The following is a 22,105-nucleotide window of genomic DNA, read 5'->3' as shown; positions in this document are numbered from 1 at the left end:
TATTGCCAAGAAGTTGGACCACTTATTTCACTTAACCTCTTTTCACCTTCGCCTGAGCTTGTTTTTCCCATGACTTTGCATTGTAATTAATATTGGCTAACGCATTCAATGGACTGGAATGACTGAACAGATGCATCATAGTCCAATTGAATGGTTGAAGCAAGTCGTGGGTACACCACGAAAAAGTATTCTTCCCTGTGTTCCACAATTTTCTACGCTCTACCACTAATGAAGAGAGGAATTATGTCCAGCCATCACTCATGTCGTCCTTCATAACTTTATCTAGACTATTCTGACTCTGAGCGCCAGCAAGCAACAATAAACCAATATAAGTTAAAGAAACATCTAAATTAAGTGGAGGAAGTACTGTTGGCAATTCATGCAGGACATGCAAAGAAATTAACTATGGCCCAGCCAGCGGTGCCTAAACCTCACAAATGAATAACAAGTAAAGCAAGAAAGACATTAGAATTTTGTGTACACTTCCCATGAAAACATCACTTTCCTGTAGATAGACACTTTGCTAATGTTAAATCGATTTGACAATGTCTTAAAAAATACCATGAACAAACTTGTAACGGTTGATTACTTCAGATAGCACTGCCTCAGCAATGTTCGGCATTGGCTGAAAGATAATGGTTTTCTTATCCGTCTCTGCTTGTTTAGGACAACTAGGTTACTAAAATAAATAAAGCAATTCGAGTTTGCAGAACATATACTTCAAGGCAAACCTAATTCCTTAATAGGTAACGGAATTGTTTGTGAAGATTCCAGTCCACAATTTAGCCAAGAGATTACCTACTCCAAAATAACATTGGTTTTGTACCAGGAGAGGAATCAAAGTGAAACTGGATTCTGTGAAACAGCACTAACTGCACCAGAGTGGGGAAAGATGCACATGCAAGCGGAGGTATCCGCTGTAAGGTGTCACCACCACAATTGCTATGAGTATTTAAGATGTTACTGCGCTGTCAGATCAGAGAAGATTTGATAAGCCCTTCGATTGCAAGAGCTGAGATGTTATGAGCAGCACACAGTAGCCGAATAATCTAACAATGAATTTTAATCCTAGAAAAATTCTGTTATGTTCGCGAGGACAGAGCTGAGATCCAGGCACTTACACATGGCTCATTTGCCAATTTGATAATCACACCATCACTGTAGACAGAAACGAACTGCATTCATGTGAATCACAGTAACAAAAGATAGGAAAAGCAGGGGCGGCAAGGTTGCTCATTGGTTAGCACTGCTGCCTCACAGCGTCAGGGACCCTGATGGGATTACTTCCTTCTTCGATTACTTCAGTGTGGTGTTTGCACACTGTCCCCGTGTCTGCGTGTCTGTCCTCCCCCAATCCGAAGATGTGCAAGTCAGGTGAATTGGCTATGCTAAATTGCTTATAGTGTTCAGTGCAATGGTCAGAGGTAAATATATGGTACGGGAATGGGTCTGAGTGGGTTAATCTTCAGAGGGGCAGTGTGTACTTGTTGGGCCAAATGGCCTGTTTCCAGGCCCTAGAGCCCACACCACCATTTCATGGCATCATGGATGACTCAACATTCATCACCTCCACCTTACTGCTGCTGTTTATCACCATTGTTACCCCAGCTGATCAAAAATGCATTTATCTCTCCTTTTAATCCATACAAATAGTGTCCTGTCACGACTATCTGTGGCAACGATTTTCACAGATGAAGAACGCTCTGAAATGAAGAACTTCCTGCTTATTTTAGTCTTAATTTGGCAACCCTTCTTCAAAGCACATGCTCCTCGGTCCTAAACTCACACACCAGGAGAAACATTCTCAGAATTTACATTCTCATTCATCGAAGAAATCTATATATTTTGATGAAATTACCTGTCATTTGTTAGACATACATGAGTGCATTCCCAACCCGATTAGCATTTGTTCGTGATGTAATCCCTCCACACCAGGATCAACTTACTGAGATGTCTCTGCATTCGATGAATTTATTAATCTACTTACAGTTCTCCGATGTGCTCTAAGTCATAGAGTCACATGATGCACATCATGGAAACACACCCTTTGGGCCAACTTGTTCATGCCAACGAGATATCCCAACCGATTGTAGTCCTACTTGCCAGCACCCAGTACATAATCCCATCAAACCCTTCTTATTCATGTGGCCATCCAGATGCCTTTTAAATGTTGCAATTGTGCCAGCATCCACCACTTCCTCCGGTAGCTCATTCTATTCATGCACAACCCTCTGCATGAAAAGGTTGTCCCTTAGGTTCCTTTTACATCTTTCCCCTATCAATCTAAACCTATGCCCTCTAGTTCTGGACTCTCTTACCACAAGGAAAAGGCCTTTTGTATTTATCCTATCCATGCCCTTCAAGGATTTATAAATCTCTATATGGTCAGCCCTTGGCCTCCGACGCTTGAGGGAATACACGCCAAGATTATTCAACGTCTCCCTCGAGCACAAATCCTTCAAAACTGGCAACATCCTTGCAAATCTTTTCTGAACTCTTTCAGGTTTCACAACATCCTGACACCAGGACTCAAGAAATCTTCCAGAAGTGGCATAACCAACGTCCCTTACAGCCGCAACACGACTTCCCAACTCCTATACTCACTGACCTGACCAACAAAGGAAAGCATCCCAAATGCCTTCTTCACTATTCTGTCCACCTGCAACTCGACTTTTAAGGAGATATGAACCTGCACTCCAAGATCTCCTTATTCAATAACGTTCCCTAGGACCTTACCTTCAAGTGTATAAGTCCTGCTAAGATTTGTTTTCCCAAAATCCAACAGCTCTCAGTTATCTAATTTAAACTCCGTCTGCCACTCCTCAGCCCATTGACCCAACGGATCAAGATTCCCTTGCAATCTGAGGTAACGTTCTTTGCTGTCCACTACATCACAAATTTTGGTGTCATCTGCAAACACACGCACCATACCTCCGATGTTCACATCCAAAGCATTTACGTAAATGAGGAAAAGTAGTGGACCAAATGCAGTTCCTTGTTGCACTCCACTGGACACAGTCCTCCAGTCTGTAAAACGACCCTCCACCACTACCTTGGAGCCAGTTCTGTATTCAAATGACTCGTTCCCCCTGGTATTCTTATTAGGATCTTACACAATTTTACTGAGACTTTCCCCAAACACAAACAAACTCCAGCACCTTTGGCATAAGCGTCAACACTGCATGAGCATTGCAGGTTGCCTTCTGGACCTATTGGCTGGTTTTCTGTGTTCCGTGCACACAGTAACACTCTGGAACCCTGTTTGATCCTCGTCTCCTCAGCCTGAAGTAAGTTTCCTTCTTCCACTTGACAAGATATTCTATGTCCCTTGTCACTCAAGGTTCCTTTGCCCTACTATCCCGTCCTTGCCTCGGTGGGATAAACATATCCAGCTCTATCAGAGAGTTTTTACTAAAACGCCTCCACATTTCCGTTTTGCATTTTCCTGAGAATATCTGTTCCCAATTTATGCACGACCTTATAGTATTGTAGTTCCCCTTCAATGATTACATACTTTCCCATACCGCCTGGTCATATCCCTCTCTTTGACTATAGTAACGTTCAGGGTGTTGTAATCACTCCCACCAAGAGTTCTGACATCTGGCCTGGTTCATTGTCAGCATCAAATCCAAGATGGCGTCCCTTCTCGTCGGCCTATCTACATATTGACTCAGGAACCAGTCCTGGGCACACCTGGCAAAAACTGCTTCATCGAAACTATTTGAACCAAGGTGGTTCCATTCAATATTACGGAAGATAAATTGACCAACGACCAAAACCTTGTTACTTCGACACATTTCGAAAATCTGACACCAGTCTGCTCCTCCGTGTCTCTGTTGCTACTGGGGAGGTCTGCAAGAAATCCCAATAAAGTGCTTTCCTGTTTCTGACTTCCGTCCATACTGATTCTGTGGACAAACCCTCCTCGATGACGTCCCTTTCTGCAGCTGTGATACTATCCTGATACTGTGCCTGATTATCAATGCCACTCCCCCACCTCCATTATCTCACCCCATCCCATAACATTACAAACACCTAAACCCAGCCACAAACCAATCCTACCCTTGTGATATCCATGTATCCGTAATGACCACAAGATCATATTTTCAAATGCTGACAATTCTTTAATTTCATCACCCTTATTCCTGAAAATAGACACCCTTCAACCCATCACACTGACTGCCAATTTGTCCTATACACTGACTATCGCTCCTCGCAGACACTGTACATGCTGTATCTGACTTCACAATCGCTACTCCATCCTTAGATTCGTACCTCCTGCTCCCATCCCGCGACCACTTTAGTGTGAGCTACCCACACCTCCCGTAGACTTCTTGCAAACCTCCTGCCCCCGAGGTTGGTGCCCCTCCAGAACAGATGCAACGTCTCTTCTTGTAACAGTTCCGACCTTCCTTAGAAGGTATCCCAATGATCCATAAATCTGAAACCCTCGCTCTGACATAATCTCTGCAGCCACATGTTCACCTGCACTCTCTCCCTTTTCCTAACCTCACTAACCGTTCCACTGGTAGCAATCCTGGTGTTACCATTTTGTTTGTCCTCTATTTTAGCTTCCAAACTACCTCCCTATATTCACTTCTCAGGTGCTCAAACCTTTTCCGAGCTTTGCCATTGGTACCAAAGCGTACCACGAACTCTGGCTGCTCTCCCTCCGCCTTAAAAATCATGTAAACTCGATTGAAGGCATCCCTGATCTGGGCACCTGGGAGCCAACACATCATCCGCAAGTCCCGTTCTCGACCACAAACTATCCTGTCTGTTCCTCTGACCATAGAATCTCTTACCATTATCGCTTTCCTAGTGTCCAGTGAAACTTCTGTTGTAGTGTGATGGGTGAGGCCAGACCACTCAAAAAATTCTTTAGCAGGCACACCAGACTTTGCAATTTGCTTCGATGAGTGTGCAGTGAAAATTAGCCGGAGTAGGCTAGCTAGGTTGACTACTCGATTATAACTCACTCAGAAAATTTGTTCACAAAATTACACAACGAAACACAAAGAACAGAACAAAGAGTCAATACAGAACTTAGTTTACCCAAATTAGACTCAAGTATGCTGTTCCGTATGTACACAATAGTCCCAATAAGCAAACTCCATTTAATAACCAGTATGAAAGGAACACATGTTGACAGGTTGAATTTGAAGGGCAGAAAGAGAGCGTGAGAGTTTCCACACAACTCACTATTCAACACCACACCAGTTCAGGACTGGACTAAACTGCTCAGCTGGAGAGCTGACTGTTCCCCTTTCATTATACAGGTCACGTGTAAAAATGGCTACTTTGGATTGAAGTCTCATCTGTTTACAGCTAAACAAAAAGCCTCTCAAAATCCATTACATCTCTGTACCGGACCAGACTGATCGGAGCCCGGCCTGGATTATTACCCCTCTGAAAAAAAATCAAGCATAGAACATCCTTGAGCCAAGGAACATCTTTTAGGACTGGCTTGGTGTAACCTGTCCCCGTAAAAATATGAATCACCCATACCAAAAGATGGCTGTATTTTTCCCTCTTCAAAACCCGTTTCGAAGTCTAAACACACCTATCCAATATACTAACGATAGACATGCAACCCTGCACAACAATGTGCAAATTCAGACCGTGGTGCACTCACCACCAAATCGAGTCTCAATAATGCTTTGGCAATCATATTTTTGTAACCTGCCACATGCAAAATTTTCAAATTGAATTGACAACAAGCTCCATGTAAACAGTCTAGCATTTGTGTCCTTAATTTTTTCCACAAATTTCAATAGGTCATGATCAGTGTATGTGATTGTCTCAGATGCTGTGTGGGCAAAATAAACACTGAAGTGTTGTAATGCGAACACCAAGCTTAAAGTCTCTTCCTTCACCGTTGAATATTTCTGTTGATAAACGTTCAACTTCCTCGAAAGATACCAGATGTGTCTTTCTATTCCGTCATCTTTCTCCTGCAGGAGCACCACAGTGACACCCACATCAATGGCATCGATAGCCACATTGAAAGACTTTATGTAATCCGGTATGGCTAAAACGTGAGCACTGGTTAACACAGTTTTTAGGTTGTCAAATGCATTTTGACAGTCTGCTGTCGACTGAAACTTCTTCCCCTTTTTTAAATCAGTTCAGTGAGTGGAGCAGCCACACTGCTAGGGTTCAGTACAAACTTTTGGTAAAATCCACTGAACGCCAGGAACCATAGTACTGCTTTTTTTTGTTGACGTTGTTGGAAATTCCCCAATCACTTTTTCTTTTGCATCATGTGGGGCCATTTGTCCATGTCCAATAACATGGCCCAGGAAGGTGACTTGGGATTTGGCAAGTTCATTACTAGCTATGTTTTCCACCAGGCTTGCCTTCCAAAAATCAATCGAACAAGTCTGATAAATGGTGTAAGTGTTCCTTCCGTAAGTGACTAAAATCACCAGGTCATCAGTATACACCACACAGTGAAGGTATTTGGCAATTACCTTATTAGTCAGTCGGTGAAATGTGGCTGGAGCATTTTTCATACCAAATGGCATGATTTTTAACTGGTATAGTCCATTTGTGTAACGAAAGTCGAAATTGCCTTTGCTCTCTCTGACAGAGATAATTTTCAGTAACCTCTGAGCAAGTCCAGCTTAGAAATGTAAGTTGCTTGTCCCACTTTTTCATTTTGCCCCACAGTCCTCCAATTGTGGAATTGGATCTTCATCAGTCTTTGTAATGGCGTTAACTCTGCGATAGTCCACACATAACCATTGGGTACCACCTGGCTTTGGCAACATGATTACTGCTGAGCTCCTGTCGCTGTAACTACATTATGCCATCTTAGAGCATGCTCTTTATCTCCTTCTGTACCTGTACCAACTTCAGATGGTTATGCCTACAAAGATCCTGCTTAATCGAAACAATATATCCAATATCTACATCATGCACAACTAGATTAGTACTTTTCATTTTATTTTCGCATATCTCCCCATGTGATCGTAATAGCTCTTTCAGGTCATTTCGATTTTCTTGTGGAAGGTAACTCAGTAATGTAACCCAATTATTGACAACTTCCTCCTTGTCCAATTTAATTTGAGGATTGTCCAACCCAGCATCCTCTCAACTTGGTTCTTCACAGTGTGCCGACATCATTAACACCTTTTCCTCTGGCTTTCCTTCCCTATCATAATACCTTTTGAGCATGTTCATACTGCGAGATTTATTCCTGTCTGGTGTCCTTATCAAGTAGTTCACCTCACTCATTTTTTTCTCTCAATTTAATATGGCCTACTAAACCTTGCTTTTAAAGGCTCACCTGTTCTGGGAATTAACATCAATTCCTTATCCCGAATTGTAAAATTGCGAATTTGTGATTTATTATCCTTTTGTTTGTGATATTTTTAAAAGTTGTCTCGCCCACTCTCCAACTCTATTTAATCATTCTATAAAATTCGACATATAGTCCAAATGGGTGGAATCTGAATTCTGACTTATTAATTTCTCCTTAATCAATTTTAACAGCCCTCTTGCTTCATGCCCCAAAATTAATTCAAATGGACTGAATTTGGTCGATTCATTCAGTGTATATATGATTGCAAAAAGTGCGAACGGAATTCCCTTCTTCCAATCGTCTGGTTAATCCTGACCATAAGCCCTCAACATGGTCTTTAACATTTGATTCCATCTCTCTAGCACTCCCTGTGATCCTGGATAGTACGCAGAAGATCTGAATTGCTTTTTTTGCAATTTACCCATAACCTCCTTAAATAGTTTTGATGTGAAGTTTGATGCTTGATCTGACTGGATCTCTATTCGCAATCCGTATCTGTTAATGAAAAATAAGTAATTTTTGTACAACCCCTTTAGCTGTGATGTTGCATAATAGGAATGTCTCTGGAAATCTAGTCGTTAAATCAATTATTGTTAATAAATATTTATTCCCCCTTTTTATTTGAGGTAGGGGACCTACGCAATCAATCAAGACTCTGAAAGATTCCTCAATTGGTGGAATAGATATTAAAGTTGTAGCTGAGGTTATCTGATTAGCTGACATGTATGACACATCTGGCAAAATTCAACTACATCTTTGTGTCGTACAGGCCCGTGAAAATGCATTTGTATTTAAACTGTGTTTTACTCACCACGAAATGATCTCCAAGTTGTATCTTCTGCGCCAATTTATGCACGTCCTTTCTGTACCCCACTGACAAAACAATTTGATGAATCATTTTCCTTATTCTCATCTGCTTGAATGCGCGTGATGGTCTCCATTTCCACATTAAGACATCATTCGTTAAGTAATAAACACAGGAACACGTAATCTGTTTATGTCTTTTGATTTAACTGTTTTAACATCTCATCTTTCTGCTGTAATTCAACCAGCTTCCAAAATGTAAACATGCTTGCATGTTTACCTATTTGCTCCTTCTCCGTTCCACGTATCTGATGGAAGAGAGTTTCTGATAAAACTATATCAGCTTCTTTATTTGTGCCTTTTGATCGCTCCTCTTTCAGCTTATGATTCTGTGATCTTGTGATCACCCAATCAGGGAATATTCCTGGATAAACATTCTCCATTTCTTCAGTTGCCTGTGTCTGCACTGGCTTTTCAACCAGAGAAGGCAACACGCCTACCAGTGAATTAGCTATATCATATGCAAGGCCAAAGTGTATTCCTGGAGCTAACAGTTTGACCAGAAATCCTAACGAAAATGTTTCACTCTCCTCTGGACTCTCCCGCCTCACTTTACAGAATTGAGCACTTTTAGTCTCACCATGAATTCCTGTTACCAATTGTTTTCTTGCAACAGTCCCTCGGAAGTGCATAACTCCTCATTCTTCAGCATTACAAACTGAAACGATCCTGTGTCCCTTAATATTCCTTCCCTACTACTCCTGGCCTCTGTGAATACACTTTACCCTTGCATGCATATTGTTTTAAGAAGATCCGGCACTTCCTCCTCAGTCAACTTCTGATCGTCTTGTACACTCTGAGGCAGTTGCCGACCTTCCTTTCTGCTGTTTGTTCCTACTCCAACAAAAATTCAGGCTTGTCTGGTACTCTGACATCTGGCTTTTTCCTAACTCTCCAACACTGTGATTTTGTGTGGCCCACTTTATTACAATGAAAACACTGGAACTTTTAAAACTTTTTTGTCCCACTCAAGGATTTCTTTTTCACCCTGTTGTAAGTTATCCTTATGATCTTCATTGAGATATCCCTTCACCTATCCACGTGAGGAGTTCTCTTTGCTCCGGTTTCTATTCCTCATGGACTGAAAATGATTCTGAAAGCCAAACCCTGTTCTGTGAAGCAGCTCATAATCATCAGCCACTTCAGCTGCTAACCATGTGCTTTAATTCTTTGTTCTTCCACATGAGTTCTCAATACTTCCTCACTAAGGTTATCTTCATCGTTTAGCTCCAGCCTTTTAAGCTGACTTTTCTTTATAAGTATCTGTTTTTGAAATTCAAAAGATCTCACCTTTTCCCCCTCTGCTCTCTTTTCCCCCTCTCTTCTGCTGCTCTCTTTTTCTCTTTGTTCTCATGCTCTCTCTTTTTCCCTCTCTTCTGATTTTAATCGGAACTCAAACTGTTTAATTTCTGCTGCCCTTTTCTTATCTCTCGCCTCTAACTCAAGCTTCTTCTTTTGCAATCATGCTCTTGCCATCTCCATAGATTCTGATGCTTTCTCCAGCAAGTTTAAATGCTGAGCTACTGTAATACTTATCTCTCCTTTCCTCAAAGAAGCAGGAAATTCCAATTCCAGCTTCTCTGCTAATTCCTGCAGCTTGGTCTTATTTACCTTTTGTAAACCTTCCAAAGTCACCGCATCCACATTCAGAAAACTTTTAGCGACTGAAGCGACCATTACTATCCCAAACTTTGTCTTCTCAACCAAACCAGCAACCAAAATAAAGACACTAGCAGCGACCACTCGCTGCTTAAAATCCCGGAAAGCGCCCCCAGTCTGTTATGAAGTAGGCCAGATAACTCAAAACATTCTTAAGCAGCCAGCACAGAACATAACTCTGAAAATTACCTGGAATAAGTAACCTTGAGTGATTAGTAGCATTTAAAACAGATAGAAATTAATTCAGCAATGTACACAATGAAACACAAATAACACAGTAAAAAGAACCCCAACAGATTTCAGTCTATCCAAACTAGACTTAAGTATGCTGTTCCAAATCTACACAATAGTCCCAATAAGAAAACTTCCTTTAAAAACCAGTATAGTTGTAACACATGCTTACATGTTGAAATTGAAGGTCAGAAAGAGAGAGAGAGAGAGTTTCGATACAGCTCATTGATGGACCAGTTCAGGATGTACTAAATTGCTCAGCTAGAGAGCTGATCACTCCCCTTTCATTACACCAGTCACGTCTAAAACGTGGCCACTTTGGCCTGAAATCCCATCTGTTTATATGCAAACAAAATACCTCTCAAAATCCTTTTTATCTATGTACCAAACCAGACTGATTGGAGCCAAGCCTGTATTATTACACTTCTGAAAAAAAGAACAAGGACAGAATATCCTTTAAAAAAAAACACTAGCTTTGTGACAGAAGCATTTTGTAAAGAGGTGAGCGCCATATTGATAAATTTGAATATATTCATAGTAGTGCAGAATATCCTGAGGTATGTATCAGGAGCTTGGTCCTTCCTGACAAATGTTAAGGATTTAGATTGTGATTAGAAGCCTGAATTTGTAAACGTTTTCAATGACACAAAACTTTGGAAAATATACACATTGTGAGTAGAAAAGTTTAGAACCCTTGAAGGACATTGGCACATTGGTGGATTTAGCTGATAGGTAGTAGATGTATTTCAATGAAGAAAAGTTTGTGGTGATCCATTTGGTCAGAAAATAAGTGAAAGATCCAATAACATAAACGATACAATTTCCAGGTGTGTAAGAGTATAGGAACATGGTTGCATATGTGTGCAGGTCACTGAAATTGGCAGGGAGCATTCCATCATGCAAACAATGGAATCGGAGTTACAAGTAAGGGTAATGCATAAAAGAGCATAGAGGTGATGTTGAACGTGATTCAGGCAATTTCGAAACTTCTATTGTAGCATTGTGTACACTTGTGAGTGCCATCTTAAATGATGGATTTGAAACATTTGCAAGAGTGGAAAAGAGGTTCACAAGAATGCTTCGGGAAATGAGAAACTTCGGTTTTACGGTTAGATTGAAGAATTTGGGGTTATTCCACCTGGAGCCAAGAATGCTCAAAAAATACCTGACAGACTTTCAAAATCACAAAAGGGCTGGATATATAAGAACAATAGGCACCCTCTCGCATTAGAAAGAGGAACAAGGTGCCATAGATTCAAAACAATTTATAAATTAAACAAACAAACACAGAAACTATGAGCAGAAAGGAATGATGGTATCCCAGTGGCATTGTCGATGGACTGTCAATTCAGAGAATCTGGTAATGTTCCAGGGACCCGGATTTCACTCCAAAAATTGCCCTTAGTGCAAATTCAGTTCCGTAAAAGTCTGCAATTAAGACTCTCATAATGGCCGTGAATGTGTTGTCGGTTGTCCAGAATTGAATGCATCTGGTTCACTAATGTCCTTTTGGCAAGGAAACATCTATATTTACCACGTCTGCCTCCATGCGACTCCACACAATTAGAAATATAATTAACCCTTAACTGGCATCTAGATAATTAGGGATGATCAATAAACGCTCGACTAGCCAGCGACGCATTCATCCTGTGAATGAAGGCCATTATGCACTTAGAGTCTGCTCTTCCCTTGTTCAACATGCACCTCTCAGTACAGCTTCTGCCTTTATCCCGCACCCTTTTGTACCTTCATCCCCATAAGCTATGTTTAGTTACCTGAAACATTGAATGAATAAGTCTCCAGTGCCTTCTTGCAGAAAATGACAAAAGCTCAGCACGATCCAGATGAAGAAGTGTCAATTTGCATTAGTTGCAATCAGCCTAAAAAAGGATTAACATCGAACGTTATTTCTTCAGTGAGTAGTTAGCGCGCAGAAAGCACTGGAAAGGGGTTTCACATAAGACATTTAAGAGCGTAAAGAGTACACATTTAACAACATTTAAGAAACGAGGGTACGAGGGATTGCAGAGGCCAGGCATAAGAACTGCAGGAAGAAGTGAACAACTCGAGTTCAAGCAAGGTCACATGGGTTTCCCCCCCCCACCCCCCCCCCCTCCCCCCAGTTTTGTTTAGTGTGCTCTTCAACTTCGGCAGCAAACTGAAATCAAACATTTTGCCTAGAGATCAACATCACATGAGAATTGCAATTTTTGGTTGTTGCTTGGGCTATGTGTAGTAATGCTGAGAAATCGAAATTTCACCTGTGAACCTAATCATCCCAAAGAAAAGCAAAAGGTGATTGTTTTATGATTAACCTGGAGATTCTCCAGATACCATATGCTCAGTATCACTTAGAAATTAAAACTTGGAAAATATTGCCCAGAATATGTTTTTTTTTAATATTTTACTTCTTTTGAACAAATGTCTAATTTCATAAGATTTCGAAACATAAACGACATTTCATACTGGAACTTCCAAAACAATGTTTGAAATTCAAAAGTTCTCACTTTTTCTTTCTTTGCTCTCTTTTCCCCCTCTTCAATTTCTCTCTCTTTTTCCCCTCTCTTCTGCTGCTCTTTCGTTTTCTCTTTGTTCTGATTCGCTCTCTTCTCCTCTCTCTTTTGCTTCTAATCGTAACTCAAACTGTTTAATTTCTGCTGCCCTTTTCTTACCTCTCACCTCTAACTCAAGCTTCTTCATTTGTAATTGTGTTGTTGCCATCTCCATAGATTCTGATCCTTTCTCCAGCAAGTTTAAATGCTGAGCTACTGTAGTAGCCCTCTCCATTCCTCAAAGAAGCAGGCAGTTCTAATTCCTCTTCCATGCTAATTCCTGCAGCTTGGTCTTATTCACCTCTTGTAAACCTTCCAAAATTACCGCATCCACATCCAGAAAACTTTTGGCGACTGAAAAGTTCAATACTATCCCAAACATTGTCTCCCTAACCAAACCAACACCCTAACTGAAGACACTGGCAACGATCACTTGCTGTTAAAAATCCCGCAAAGAGCCCCCAGTCTGTTAAGGAGTAGGCCAGACCACTCAAAACATTCCCAAGCAGCCAGCCCAGACCACAACTTTGCAATTTGTGTCGTTAAGTGTGCAGTGAAAATTCCTCGGAATAAGTTGTCTAGGGTGACTACTAGAATTTAAAACAGGTAGAAATTTATTCACAAAATTACACAACGAAACACAAATAACAGAATAAAGAACTACTACACATTTCAGTCTATCCAAACTCGACTTAGTATGCTGTTTCGGATATACACAATAGTCCCAATAAACAAACTTCATTTAAAAAAAAACAGTGTAAATGCAATACGTGCTTACAAGTTGAAGTTGAATGACAGAAAGAGAGAGAGAAGAGAGTTTCCACAGAGCTCATTGATGAACCTCTCACCAGTTCAGGGTGTAATAAATTGCACAGCTAGAGAGCTGATCTCTTCCCTTTCAATATAAAAGTTGCGTCTAAAATATGACCACTTTGGCCTGAACTCCGACCTGTTTACATATAAATAAAAGGCCTTTCAAAATCCTTTTCATCTATGTACCAAAGCAGACTGATCGGAGCCCAGCCTGGATTATTACCTTAATTTAAAAAAAAAGAATAGAGTATCCTTGAGACAAGGAACAGCTTTTTCTATTAAAAAGACTAGCATTGTGACAGAAGGATTTTGTACAGATGTGAGCGCCATATTGATTGATACATTTGATTACTTTCATAAGAGTGCAGAATATCCTGTGGTAAGTGTCAGGATCTTGATCATTCCAGACACGTGTTAAGGATTTTGATTTTGCTCAGAAGCCTGAATTTTTAAACGTTTTCAATGGCACAATACCTGGGGGAGACAAAACGTACATTGTGAGTAGAAGAGTTTAGAATCCTTGAAGGACATCGGCAAATTAGTGGATTTACCTGATAAGCAGTGGGTATATTTCAAGGAAGAAAAGTGTGTGGTGATCCATTTGGTCACAAGATAAGTGAAAAATCCAATAACATAGAGGATACAATTTCCAGGTGTGTAAAAGTGTACAGGGACATGATTGAATAAGCGTGCAGGTCACTGAAGATGGCAGGATAGTTACAGAGAGGAATGCATAATGCAAACAGTGGCATCAGAGTTACAAATAGGGGTACCGTGCAAAAGAACAAAGATGTCGAACTTGATTCAGGCAATTGTGAAACTTCTGTTGTAACATTGTGTACAGTTGTGAATGCCATATTAAATGATGGATTTGAAACATTTGCAAAAGTGCAAAAGAGTGCTTCAGGAGATGGGAAACCTCAGTTTTATGGTTAGATTGAAGAATTTGGAGCTATTCCACTTGGAACCAAGAAGGCTCAGAAAATACCTGACAGAGGTTTTCAAAATCACAAAAGGGCTGGATAGAGGAAATACGACCTATGTGCACCCTCTCGCAATAGAAAGAGGAACAAGGTGCCACAGATTCAAAACATATTTCAAAATACCCAAAGAAAGACAGAAATTAGGAGTAGAAAGGAATTGCGATAGCCCAGCGGCATTGTAGATGAACTGTCAATTCAGAGAATCTGGTAATGCTCCAGGGACCCGGATTTCACTCCAAAAATTGGTCTTAGTGCAAGTTCAATTCCATAAAACTCTGTAATTAAGACACTCATAATGGCCGTGATTGTGTTGTCGGTTGTCCAGAATTGAATGCATCTGGATCACTAATGTCCTTTTGGCAAGAAAACATCTATCATTACCTTGTCTGCCTACATACGACTCCACACAATTAGAAATATAATTAACCCTTAACTGGCATCTAGATGATTAGGGATGATCAATAAACGCTCGACTAGCCAGCGACGCTTTCATCCTGTGAATGAAGGCCATTATGCACTTAAAGTCTGTTCTTCCCTGGTTCAATATGCACTCTCAGTACAGCTCCTGCCTTTATCCCGCACCCTTTTGTACCTTCAGCTCCATAAGCTGTGTTTAGGTACTTTATGAAACATTGACTGAATTAGTCTCCAGTGCCCTTTTGCAGAAAATGACAAAAGCTCATCACAATCCAGATGAAGAAGTGTCAATTTGTATTAATTGTAATCAGCCTAAAAAAAACCATAGGAAGTTATTTCTTCAGTGAGTAGTTACCGTGCAGAAAGCACAGGAAAGGGGTTTCACATGAGCCATTTAAGAGCATAAAGAATACTCATTTAACGAAATTTAAGAACCAAGAGTACGAGGTATTGCAGACGTTAGGCACGAGAACTGCAGGAAGAAGTCAACATTTTCGAGTTCAAGCAAGGTCACATGAGTGTTTCTTTTCCAGTTTTGTTTAGTGTGCACTTCAACTTCGGCAGCAAACTGAAATCAAACTTTTTGCCTCGAGAACAACATAACATGAGACTTGCAATTTTTGGCTATTGCTTGGGCTACGTGCAGGAATGCTGAAAAATCGAAATTTCACCTGTGAACCTAGCCATCCCAAAAGATTATTGTTTTATGGTTGACGTGGAGGCTCTCCAGGTACCATTTGTCATCTCTTACATATTAAAACTTGGAAGATATTGTCCAGAATATGATTTTTCTTTTGGAATTTTACTCCTCTTCAACTCATGTCGCGTTTCATAAGATTTTGAAAAATAAATGACATTTCAAACTGGAACAGGAAACAAAGGAAGGAAGTAAAAGTCTACCAGATACGAGCAATAGCTGCAACTTTGAAGTAGATAATCCAGAAAATAGGGAATAAATGCTTTTTTAAAGAAATACGTCGAAATGGGTGTACAGAACATATTTTATTGGACAGGAAACAGAGTGGGGGATTTTTATTTTGCTGCATTATAGGCCGTGAGCAAGATGAAAGTGGACACAAGCTATTCAACCATATGTCAATGATTTACTGAGGAAAGTAAATGTAGGTTCACAAAGTTTGCCGAAGGCACATAGATTTTTCGAAGGTTCAGATGTGAGTTGGAGGCAGTGATGCTGTCATGTGATTTGCACAGGACGCATAAGTGGGCCAATGCAGCATAATTTTGATAAATATGATGTTACACAGTTTAGTAGCGAAATTGGGATGTGAGGTTCATATTAGAATGGTTATAAATTGGGAGAAGGGGACAGTTAACGTGTTCTTCTTGTCCTGGTCCACCAATTGTGGAAAATAACGACGCTCGTGTTTTCGTATGTAAAGAAGATTAACTGTGGAATGATCTTCGTAATGAGAGACTTCGAGTTCATGAACACGGATGTCTTTCTAAAAAGATGTAGGGCCTTTGTGATGACACGTCTGGGAAACTGCACATAACTGTGGCTTCCATTATTGGAGGAAGAACGTTATTGCAAAGGAGGGAGTGCTGTGATGCTTTCCCAAGTTGACTCCTCGGAAAGTAGGACTGATGTATGAGGACAGATTGAGTTGGCTAAGATCGAATACACTGGCATTCAGAGACAATGCTTAGCTACTTGCAAATGCTAACAGCATCAAACAGTTTGGACGCTGGAAGGTTCTTACTGGTGGGGATGGAGCACTGAACCAGGGTCATAGCTTAAGGGTGCGAGGTGAACATTGTCGAAATGAGACGTGGAGAAAAGGCTTCACCCAGAGTGAGATGAATATTTAGAGCTTCATGCCGCAGAAAGTTGTTGAAAATAATACGTTACCTGCTTTGAAAAAGAAGGTAGATACAGATTGTGTTACTAAAAGGACCGATTGATACTAAAGTGAGCTGGAGTAGGATTAAACTTGATGTCCAGCGCGATCAACTTCTATGTTTCCATTGTGAAAAGTGCTTGCTAACCAATCAATTAGTACAGAAATAAATTTCTGTAGTCATATACATCCCTAGTAGAATGTTATAATAAATAATAACACGCCAGTCTAAACTAAATAAATAATATTATTCTTCTCAAAGAAGATAAAATCAGGTTTTCCAAGCAGCTAGTTTCATTGGCAAGGATTTTGACAACCCATTTCAAATAACTACCACACATCTTCTCCAGTGCTTGTTTTCCTGCAATATTTGTATCCTTATTAATATTTGCAACTCACTCAATGGAGTGAACTCACTGAATAGATTGTTAATGACCTCATTGAATAGCAGAAGCATGTCGGTGGACTCAATGGATTTCATCCTGTACACAGTGATAAAACAGGCCCCTTGACTTCTACAACTTTCTCCGGAATGCCACTAATGCAAAGAGGAGTTACCCGAAATCATCACTCATATTGTTCGTCATAATGTTGTCTGTACTACGGTGGCTCTGAGCGCTATCAAGCAACGCTAAACTGATGTAAGTTACAGAAACACTTAGCTAGATGAGATGTTGTGAGGAATTCTCACAGGATTTGTGTGAAATGTTAAAAGACATTGCCCAGTAGGCAATCATGATGTGGCATATTGCGTGCGTGTATGAATGATGATGCTTGCAATGCCGGCTTGATTGTCATAGTATCATCATTTACCAGGACTATGGCATGACCTGCAATTATTGCCCACCACTAATTGCAAATTGAAACTTTGGCAGTAAACTGAGTTCCTGAACTTCTGCTATACATGGGCGTTGTGACACATAAGGTGTGGCTTGATAGCTCAGTGGTTAGCGCTGCTGCCTCACAGCTTCAAGGACCCCCGCTCGATTCTCGCCTCGGGTGACTGTCTGTGTGGAGTTTCCATGTGTCTGCGTTGGTTTCCTCTGGGTGCTCTGGTTTCCTTACACAGTCCAAAGTTGTGCAGTTTAAGTGAATTGGTCATGCTAAATTGCCCATAGTTTTCAGCAGCATGTAGGTTGAGTGAATTAGTCAACAGTAGAGGAATGGGTTTGGATGGGGTACTCTTGACTGGGTTGGTATGAAATTGTTGTGCCGAAGGGCCTGTTCCAACACAGTCGAGATTCTATAAAGTGTTGTTAATGAGGCCCACTATTTTTATACAAAGGCATTGAAACAAGAGCCAATGTATTTCCAACATGCATTCTTTCTCTAAGGGAAATGTTTATCCATTAAGTATAGTTGTTCAAGAAGGAATGTCCCACAAACAAGAGCAATTCGGAATGGGCAATAAGTTGTGGCCCAGCCAACACGCCGATATCCAACAAGTGAATAATGAGTCAAAAAAGAAAGAAGTCGGAATGTAATGTGTACTTGCCAGGAGAAATTTATTTCCCAGTACATAGATGGTTGGTTCGTATTAAATTCATGTGACAACATCTTCAGAAAATAGTACAAACAAAAATGTAACATGTGATTTATTTTTCATATCACATTTCCAATAATTTACCAGTTAACTTAATTTACTAGTTAATCATTGACTGAAAGATAACGGGTTTTACGTCTGCCTCTGATTGATTGGGACAAATATGTCTCCAAAACAAACAAAGCAACTTACGTGTACAGAATACATAGTTCAAGATGAGCCTAATTCTTCACTAAGGAATTGAATGGAATGCTCTGAGTCCACGTGGCAGCTTAGTCAAGACATTGCTCAGGCCTGAAATAATATTGGTTTTGCCACATTAAAGGCATAAAACTGAAACAGGACACTGTGAATGCAGCACAAAGCGCACTGGACTGGGGTAAAATCTATGTGCAAGTGGAGATATCCTCTGCAACGAGTTACCACCACATCTGATATGGGTCAGTTAAGATGCTGATAATCTTTCAGTTTAGGGGAGATTTGATAGGACCCTCAACTGCAAGATCAGAGATAACATGTGCAGCACACAAAAGCTGGAAGTTCCAACAATGAATTCTAATCCTCCAAAACGTCTATTAAGTTCATGATAATAAACAGATAGCTCACATGTTACTTTGACTATCACACTGTCACTATGGGCAGGAATGAACTCTTCCCATGTGAATCACAATAACAAGAGATAGGAGCAACATTATGTCATTCAGTCCCTGAAGCATGCTCCGCCATTCAATTGTATTATGGATCATTCAACAATCCTCAAGTCAGATTTCTTATTGTTTTAGCTGGTTTGGAGAAACTGTGTATCTCAGTGTGAGGTTCTGGAAGTAGGTTTGCTCTCTGAGCTGGAAGGTTCGTTTTCAGATGTTTCGTCACCATATTAGGTAACATTTTCAATGAGCCTCCGTGTGAAGCACTGGTAGTGTGGCCCGCTGTCTATTCATATATTTGAGTTTACTTGGGTTGTTGATGTCATCTCCTGTGGTGAAAACATATCCCATGGTGATATCATTTCCTGTTCTTTTTCTCAGGGGGTGGTAAGTGGGATCTAAGTCAATGTGTTTGTTGATAGAGTTACGGTTGGAATGCCATGCTTCCAGGAATTCTCGTGCGTGTCTCTTTTTGGGTTGTCCTAGGATGGATGTGTTGTCCCAGTTAAAGTGGTGACATTTGTCATACGTATACAAGGATACTAATGAGAGTGGGCCATGTCGTGTTGTGGCTAGTTGATGTTCATGTATCCTGGTGACTAGTTTTCTGTCTATTTGTCCAAAGTAGACCTTTATTTCAAACATGTAAGTTCTTGTCTAGATCCCATTGTCTTACCACGTCAATTACATATTACGCTACCTATAACTCCGTGGATTCTTTCCATATGACGTAATCTTTGCTGAGGTAACTTGTCGAAATTGTTTTTTTAAAGCCGTAATAAAACATATCTTGAGATTGCCCTCTGTCCACTCATTTAGAAACTTCGTCAGAACCATCCAATGAATTAGACAACCCAGATTTGCTTTCATTACATCTTGCTGATACTCTTTAAATGGATTATGATTTTCTGAATGTGCCCTTATGATTTCTTCTACAATTGATTCTCCAACATTTTTCCAACTAAAGACGTCAGGCTCATCAATCCACAGCTTTTATGCCATCCTCCTTTTCAGTGACCAATTTAGTTTTTACCTTCGATAGGTAGCTGTACATTGTTTGAAGGACACCGCTCGTTGCCAGAGGTAGCAACACACTCTGTGTGTGACATCCCCTCTCTCAGTTACATATACTGTGAGTACCTGCTGGCAGCGAGAACACTGTCGAATACTCTTTACGTAGATATCCCTTAATATGGGGGAGGCACAGAATATTCTATGCGTGAAACGAATCCTCTTGCAGTGACATGACCTGACAAAAACTTTGTGGAGACGTCTCTGTTGGTGACATAAACTGATACGATATCAGTGTGAAGAGATTAGTCTTTCAATAAGTCTGCATGTGGCAGTGTGCATGTACACATTGCGGGTGTGCATTCTTGTACTAATAAGTGTGAGTGTGCATGTACGTATGAGCATTTATATGAGTGGAGACTGTATATATTTATATATTTCTGTAACAAGGATAGAATGCCTGTGCACAAAAGAGTACATGTGTAAGTATGTGTTACACAAGTTTGAATTAATTATGTGTGAGCTTAATATGTGAATACATGGGTGAGTCTAAATGTATTATGTACTCATTTCTGAAGAGTGAAAACCCCTCTCTTTGACATAATAATGGAACAACAATCAAGAAATTATCACATTACTCACTATTAACTGCGTCCTTCGCTGATTCACTGTGGAGGGAAAAGTGTCACTTTCCTTCTGCCAACTTTACAAGACTAGAGTTGAAGTCTATGCTAACACTTCGGTCTGAGATATGTGAATGGGATTGCGAATGACCTACCCTCCTGCATTCTAATATTATTGCAAGATTATCTGGTCTGACCTTCACCTATCTCCATTTTTCTAACTTGTTTAATATTGGAATGATTTTCAAAGTTACAATTGTGGAAGTCATTTGCAGAATGTATCGAACTTTGTCGGATAATAATCATTGAATGGAATCTTTCTATCGTCACCTTCTTCAACATTATAGACATTATCAGTACAAATGAAGTTCTCCTGCTTTCAGAAAAGCAAAAGACAAATTACAATGGGTAACAAAGGGATGGAAGAAATGGAAAATCATAGTTGAATGTTGTCTTCAGAAAGAAGGGCAAGAACAGGCTCTATGACGAAGAAGGAGTTGAGTAAATCACCATTAGGGCGGACATGATGTTGGCGAAATCAGTGGGAGTGTCGACAGATAAATATTTATTATCGACCATCTACATCACAGAACAAGAATGCTCCACAAGTTATGAATGCATTAGTGATCGTTTATAAAGTTTTATAAAGCCTGGAACAGTTTCGAAGTCTCGAAGGATGGATCAGGTATAAAAAAAAGCCAAGCAGGAAATTATAGATCTGTTGGTGAGACATAAATAACCAGCAAAATGTTGCAGTCCATTACCTAATATGTAATATCCACGTCGTTGCAAAAAGTGAAGGATGTGCAGGAAGGACACCGGACCCGATAAGTTAACCCTGATTTCTGATCACAGATTCGACCAGACCTGCTGAGATTTTCCAGCAACTTCTTTTTTTTTGTTTCTTATTTACAGCATTTGTCGTCCTTCCTGTTTTCATGGGACTTAAGAATACAATATCGGAAATTTAGGTCTATGATTTGGAGAAATGTCTTCATGAGCGATTACTCACCCTGTGGAATACCTGCCAATGAACGCTGTTCAGGTCATTCATTGAATGTTTTAATAAAGAGCTTTATATTGTCATTATGGCGAAAGGGGTCAAAAGATATGGGAGAAAGCGAAAACAGTCTCCAGAGTTTGCGATCAGTCGTCAGTATGTCGAACATGGGACCTGACTGGATGTGCCAAATGGTCTATTCATGATCTTTTTCTCTTTCATATATATACATATATTTCTATGTTTCTATCTTCTTGGTTTTTTTTTGCCTGGTAAAAATGTGAAGTTAATTCTTCAGTGTAGACAGAAACAGGCACCCTTATTTTATGAGAAAAGCAAGGTCGGTCAAGTTCACTGTGGCAAGTTGAATATTAAACTAAGTAGCCCGTGTGGCATGACCATCAGCTGCGATCCTCTTTTAATAGGTAAATATTCATGCTGGTGCCGTTGGACACGAAGTATTTAGTTTTGGGCTTCCCTTTTCCTGAGACATGAAATAGAAATAGCGCGTATGTTTCTCTTTGGGTGGACGACAACGACTGGACGGTGTTCACAAGCGAGATTCAGGAGGTAGATCCGATTTGTAACATATTTCCG

General features: G+C 40.3%; 1 long non-coding RNA gene across 1 annotated transcript in view; it reads right to left on the bottom strand.

Annotated features, from left to right (window-relative positions):
* The window catches only part of LOC122544482, a 29,490-nt gene that overhangs the window by 5,210 nt on the left and 2,175 nt on the right, over window positions 1-22,105 (bottom strand). Inside the window, exon 2 of the long non-coding RNA XR_006310357.1 lies at window positions 11,836-11,940. This is a non-coding gene — a long non-coding RNA (uncharacterized LOC122544482). The remainder of the gene's footprint in view (window positions 1-11,835; window positions 11,941-22,105) is intronic.

This window comes from Chiloscyllium plagiosum, chromosome 50, assembly GCF_004010195.1.
Source record: "Chiloscyllium plagiosum isolate BGI_BamShark_2017 chromosome 50, ASM401019v2, whole genome shotgun sequence".
In the NCBI taxonomy this organism is placed as follows: domain Eukaryota; kingdom Metazoa; phylum Chordata; class Chondrichthyes; order Orectolobiformes; family Hemiscylliidae; genus Chiloscyllium; species Chiloscyllium plagiosum.
This window is presented reverse-complemented; position numbering and strand designations above follow the sequence as displayed.